This window comes from Salmo trutta, chromosome 5 (assembly GCF_901001165.1).
Source record: "Salmo trutta chromosome 5, fSalTru1.1, whole genome shotgun sequence".
In the NCBI taxonomy this organism is placed as follows: domain Eukaryota; kingdom Metazoa; phylum Chordata; class Actinopteri; order Salmoniformes; family Salmonidae; genus Salmo; species Salmo trutta.
In genome coordinates this window covers 21,248,394-21,255,603 of record NC_042961.1, presented here as the reverse complement: position 1 = coordinate 21,255,603, position 7,210 = coordinate 21,248,394, and positions in this window count along the sequence as shown.

Below are 7,210 nucleotides of genomic sequence, written 5' to 3'. Positions count from 1 at the left end.
TGTTGGCAATCACAGAGGTCAGACGTTTCTTGTAGTTGGCCACCAGGTTTGCACACATCTCAGGAGGGATTTTGTCCCACTCCTCTTTGCAGACCTTCTCCAAGTCATTAAGGTTTCGAGGCTGACGTTTGGCAACTCGAACCTTCAGCTCCCTCCACAGATTTTCTATGGGATTAAGGTCTGGAGACTGGCTAGGCCACTCCAGGACCTTAATGTGCTTCTTCTTGAGCCACTCCTTTGTTGCCTTGGCCGTGTGTTTTGGGTCATTGTCATGCTGGAATACCCACCCACGACCCATGTTCAATGCCCTGGCTGAGGGAAGGAGGTTCTCACCCAAGATTTGACAGTACATGGCCCCGTCCATCATCCCTTTGATGCAGTGAAGTTGTCCTGTCCCCTTAAAAGAAAAACCCTCCCAAAGCATAATGTTTCCACCTCCATGTTTGACGGTGGGGATGGTGTTCTTGGGGTCATAGGCAGCATTCCTCCTCCTCCAAACACGGCGAGTTTAGTTGATGCCAAAGAGCTCCATTTTGGTCTCATCTGACCACAATACTTTCACCCTGTTGTCCTCTGAATCATTCAGATGTTCATTGGCAAACTTCAGACGGGCATGTATATGTGCTTTCTTGAGCAGGGGGACCTTGCGGGCACTGCAGGATTTCAGTCCTTCACGGCGTAGTGTGTTACCAATTGTTTTCTTGGTGACTATAGTCCCAGCTGCCTTGAGATCATTGACAAGATCCTCCCGTGTAGTTCTGGGCTGATTCCTCACCGTTCTCATGATCATTGCAACTCCACGAGGTGAGATCTTGCATGGAGCCCCAGGCCGAGGGAGATTGACAGTTCTTTTGTGTTTCTTCCATTTGCAAATAGTCGCACCAACTGTTGTCACCTTCTCACCTAGCTGCTTGGCGATGGTCTTGTAGCCCATTCCAGCCTTGTGTAGGTCTACAATCTTGTCCCTGACATCCTTGGAGAGCTCGTTGGTCTTGGCCATGGTGGAGAGTTTGGAATCTGATTGATTGATTGCTTCTGTGGACAGGTGTCTTTAATACAGGTAACAAACTGAGATTAGGAGCACTCCCTTTTAAGAGTGTGCTCCTAATCTCAGCTCGTTACCTACCTGTTTTTAAGACACCTGGGAGCCAGAAATCTTTCTGATTGAGAGGGGGTAAAATACTTATTTCCCTCAATAAAATGCAAATCAATATATAACATTTTTCACATGCGTTTTTCTGGATTTTTTTGTTGTTATTCTGTCTCTCACTGTTCAAATAAACCTACCATTAAAATGATAGGCTGATAATTTCTTTGTCAGTGGGCAAATGTACAAAATCAGCAGGGGATCAAATACTTTTTCCCCCTCACTGTACATCCCAATTCTGATCTTTTTTTCTACTAATTTATTTTTTTACCAATCACATCATATCTTTTCACATAAGATATTTTTCAGAGCTGATCTGATTGGTCAAAAGACCAATTAGTGAAAAAAGATCAGAATTGTGTAAACACTTCTGAAAATGTGGGCACAGCGAGGCCACAGGCACAGGGAAGACACTTATTACATGAATCACTATACTGTTTGACCAAATCATGGTTTTAGCCACCCAACAAATAGGACGTTTTGAGAGAGGTGACAATGTAGAATGTGCTCCTATGTTTATAGACAGCTTTCCATTTTTTACGATCCATGATTTTGGCAGTCTAACTGATGACAGAGTTGGAGCTGGTCTCTTTGCTGATGCCGAGTTTGACATTGAATGTGAGTTTGCGTGACCTCAGCTCATCCCATCAGAAAATCGGGCAGGCCCATCTTGGTTTAAAGGGCCGGCTGTCGCCCACTGGTCAGCCAAAGGCTCATTATAGATTAGTATAACAGAGAAATTGTGCAAAAATCATACCAGGCTCATGGGCCACCGGCCATGTCACCTTTTTGTTTTATATAAAAATATTAATGTGTGTCAATTTCAACCAGCCCACCCAAATAAGAAATGGTCCAGCACATCTGGCATTTGCCAGAATTGCTAGATGGTCAATCTGCCCTGCACTCTAATGCTGTACAAAATTATTCCTTTCTGGTACTACTGTACTTCATTTTAGTCAGTAAATGGGTGAAGTTTTAGGGTCAATTCAGATCATTGAAATGAAACAGAGGACATGAAATTAAATTTATGAATTGACACTATCAATCAGTGGCACTCATTCGTGAAGTCTAGCCCAATGGGAACAGGTCCAGTCGTCTCATCACCAGGCACAGGGTCTGTTTGGATGGTTGCATCCAGGTGTTTTCACCATTCTGCTGGTGAACGCTGACTAAAACTATACATGCCTCTGTTGTGCAGATACTCTGGGGCCTGTTCTTCCCCCCCCCCCCAATGCTTCCTCTAACAGCCCAGACACACAAACCTGGGGAAACCATCTCTTCTGCTCCTCCTGAGGATGCAACAGGCATCTGGCGTACTATGGCTATTACAGACAGGACCATCCTGTGAGCTGGCTACAGTATAGGTTAGGTCAGGGATGGGCAACTTTGATGGGGGTGGGGGGCCACATTTTTTTTTACCAACATCAATACCCATACATGCAGTCAGAGCCGGCCCTAGCCTTTTGGGTGCCCTAAGTGAAATTGTATTGCACCTTGTGTATTATACTATTTTTTTATACGCAGGCCTAGAAAAGGTGGCCCATCCCTGGGTTAGATCATTAAACGAGATCCAGCATCCTTTTCTGTGAAAAAGGCCAATTTTAACGCACAGAAGTGTCTGCATCCTCTCTGCTTCTATCCATATCTGCCATCTGGTCCTGCTTTATTCCACAGGACCGAGGGGGGAAAAAAGGATAATCTTCTTTACCATTGTCTGACTGATTTTGGGTTGTCATTACCGACGGCAGATATAAAAATGTCCCATTCCCCTATCCTTTATACTGAATAATTCAGAAGTTTAATGGCATTACACTATATTTCTCAGTTTGATGGGGTGTGGTGTGCTAGTGTTGGGCTAGGTGTCCCGACAACTTCCGGTGAAACTGGAGGGCGCACAATTATATTTAATCATAAAAATATATAATCATAAAAATTATGGATATTAAACATTTAGGTACATACAAGTGTCTTATATCTGTTGATGCGTACATTATTGTTAATCTAACAGCACTGTTCGATTTACAGTAGCTATTACAGCAAAAACATGCCATGCAATTGTTTGAGGACGGCGCCCCACATCAAAATATTTTTCCACCGGCACAGGTTTCATTAAATATTCACTTTTTTTTAAATATTCCTCTGATTTGTCATCCGAAGGGTTCCAGCTATAACATGTCGTTTTGTTAGATAAAAATCCTTCTTTATATCCCAACAAGTCAGTTTAGTTGGCGCCATCAATTTGAGTAATCCACTCGTTCAACATGCAGAGAAAGGAATCCGAAAATCTACCCCTAAACTTTGTTTTAACAAGTCAAAATACGTTTCCATTTACTCCTCGGATAACCTAAAATGTAATCACACTATAATATTTCTTACGAAAAGATGTTCAATAGGAAACCAATTTTAGCAGGTGTGTCCTGTCTTCACGGCGCACGCAAACACAAATTTCCAAGACTGTCCTTCTTCTAAAACGTATTTCTTATTCGTTTTTGAAGTTACAAGCCTGAAACCTTGAACATAGACTGCTGGCACCCTGTGGAAGCTATAGGAATTGTATCCAGGGAGCTAATTTTCAGTATGACCTTATACTTGCCATTGTAAGAGGATGGTCTCTCAAAAAATAAATTCTGGTTGGTTTTTATTTGGATTTTCTCCTACCATATCTATTGTGTTATATTCTCCTACATTATTTTAACATTTCTACAAACATCAAAGTGTTTTCTTTCCAATGGTACCAATTATATGCATATCCTGGTTTCAGGGCCTGAGGAACAGGCAGTTTGCTTTGGGCACGTCATTCAATTGGGAAAAAAGGGGCCTAGCCCTACTAAGTTTTAAGGCCAATCTAAAATATATTTCATGCCAATAACAGAATGTTTTCTAAATAAGCCTGCAGCTGTGTGAGCTTGGATGTTTGGGAGTAAAAATGTTCTTGGTAACACCCATTTCCCTCACAGTGATGGCATACATGAGAAACATAGTGAAATATCTATAATAAACAAATCAGGTCATCACTTAAGTGTGATTATATTGATTCTCAAGTGTTACAGACATTTTAAAAGTAACACAAAAGGTAAGGCAAAAATATTTGACATTACTGTCTTATTAACCCATCATATCAAATCGAATTTTATTTGTCACATGGTTCATAAACAACAGATGTGGAACAGAGGGCCGAGCACGCCCCCATTCACATCGACTGGTCTGTAGTGGAGTGGGTCTAGCTTGCTTACTTATGGCGCCCTTCCCAACAATGCAGAGTGAAAGAAAATAGAGATATAGAAAAGTAAGACACGTAATAACAAAAGTAATGCACAATGGGTTACGATAACTTGCCTATACAAGGGGTACGAGGTAATTGAGGTAGGTATGTACATATAGCTACGAATAAAGTGGCAGATGGTAAACAGTAGCATGAGTCAAAAAAAGTTAGTGCAAAAAGGATCAATGCAGATAGTTAAAGAGTTAACCAACTGGCTACCCGGACTAACTATTTAGCATTCTTATGGCTCGGGGATAGTAGCTGTTCAGGGTCCTGTTGGTTCCAGACTTGGTGCATCGGTAATGCTTGCTGTGCGGTACCAGACAGAACAGTCTATGACTTGGGTGGCTGGAGTCTGACCATTTTTAGGGCCTTCCTCTGACACCGCCTGGTATAGAGGTCCTGGATGGCAGGGAGCTCGGCCCCAGTGATGTACTGGGCCGTCCGTACTACCCTCTGTAGCGCCTTGCGGTCGGATGCCAAGCAGTTGCCATACCAAGCGGTGATGTAGCCAGTCAAGATGCTCTCAATGGGGCAGCAGAAGAACTTTTGAGGATCTGTGGGCCCAAGCAAAATCTTTTCAGCCTCCTGAGGGGGAAGAGGCATTGTCGTGGCCTTTTCATGACTGTGTTGGTGTGTGTTGACCATAATAGATCCTTCGTGATGTGCACACCGAGGAACTTAAAGCTAGATCCACTCCACTACAGACCAGTCGATGTGAATGGGGGCGTGCTCGGCCCCCTGTTCCCTGTAGTCCACAATCAGCTGCTTTGTCTTGCTGACGTTGAGGGAGAGGTTGTCCTGGAACCACACTGCCAGGTCTCTGACCTCCCTATAGGCTGTCTCATTGTCGTCGGTGATCAGGCCTACCACCGTTGTGTCGTCGGCAAACTTAATGATGGTGCTGGAGTCGTGGGTGAACAGGGAGTACATGCATATCTCTGTGTAAGGCATTTAAAATATAAATACATTAATAAAGCCTCAAGATCAACATTTCCATCACAATCTCAAGGCCTTATATCAATAGATTAATCTGAGAGTTGAAATAGTCTGCTGTGACCCAATGCCTGAGACAATTACATTGAATGAATCAAAGTAGACATGCAGGTGCTGACCTCTACTGGGTAGCAAGTGAGATACAACAGGGCAGGACAAGAAGAGAGACAAAAGCATTCTTTCCATCTGTATGTGAATCTCTTGCAAGCTCTTATTCACATCACCACTTTACACTACCGGAGATCATTTTTTACATAAAGCTGTATCAATAACAAAACCATTACTTCCTTAACCGTTATATAGCGTAAGAGGAATAGGAATGAAGGGACAGATAATGGTCCAATAGATAAAACATTTTATTTTACTGCCCTCTGTTGAAGGATAAGTAATGGGCACTGGAAAGGGAAGTCGTTTCTCCAAACGTAATTTGTGACGACTATATTGACTGCTATAATAGCTCAGGGATTGTCCATTGAGATGCATCAACTCTAAGCAATAAGGACATATTGTGAACATGTGTAAATTAAAATAATGAAATAGTGGCAATAGGAGTTCCCGTTGATATTTAGAATGAGGAAGAGGGTAATCATTTAATATAGGTAACTGATATAGTATCACCATACCAATTAACTTATCACTTACTTACCTATATTATAATAGGACAGGGCAGAATATGCACTCTGAGGCTGGCAGGGCTGATGAGTTTAATGGTTTGCATCCATCCATCCTTCCCATTGATGGTAAATTTACATGCGGTAGCTCAAGGCGGCTGCAGGGCATTGGTCTTTGGACAGACACAGGCCTAATCTTGACCTTGGGAACAAGAGGAAATATCATTTGAATAAGGCTGGCGCTGTTCAGGATCACAAACAACCAAAGTTGCAGATGGAGACAATTATCATTGGTATACCCTTACTAAAACATTTCCAGTTTAATTTGAACATATACAGTATTGACATTTTCTAACTCAAGAAATTGTAAGGTATCAGTGTGTCAAGGTATTATGAGATTTGACAAATCAAGCCTGGGAGTTGTTTGGAAGTTAATTCAGACATGGCTCCATTTAGCAATTGACTTTGGCAGATCTGACTGGTTCATCTGACAACCTAGTCCCATGTGATTTCCCCTTGATGCATAAAATAGCTAGTCATACAGGCTGTAATATGGTTAACTGCCTTCATTTAATTTTTTATGAACTGAAACTCTCTCTCATACACCTTAGCCAAATACATTTACTCAGTTTTTTACAATTCCTGACATTTAATCCTAGTAAAACTTCCCTGTCTTAGGTCAGTTAGAATCACCACTTTATTTGAAGAATGTGAAATGTCAGAATAATAGTAGAGTGATTTATTTCAGCTTTTATTTCTTTCATCACATTTCCAGTGGGTCAGAAGTTTACATGCTACCAAATACTAATTGAGTGTATTGCCTTTAAATTGTTTAACTTGGATCAAAGGTTTCGGGTAGCCTTCCACAAGCTTCCCACAATAAGTTGGGTGAATTTTGGCCCATTCCTCCTGACAGAGTTGGTGTAACTAAGTCAGGTTTGTAGGCCTCCTTGCTTGCACATGCTTTTTCAGTTCCGCCAACACATTTTCTATAGGATTGAGGTCAGGGCTTTGTGATGGCCACTCCAATGCATTGCCTTTGTTGTCCTTAAGCCATTTTGACACAACTTTGGAAGTATGCTTGGGGTCATTGTCCATTTGGAAGACCCATTTGCGACCAAGCTTTAACTTCCTGACTGATGTCTTGAGATGTTGCTTCAATATATCCACATCATTTTCCTGCCTCATGATGCC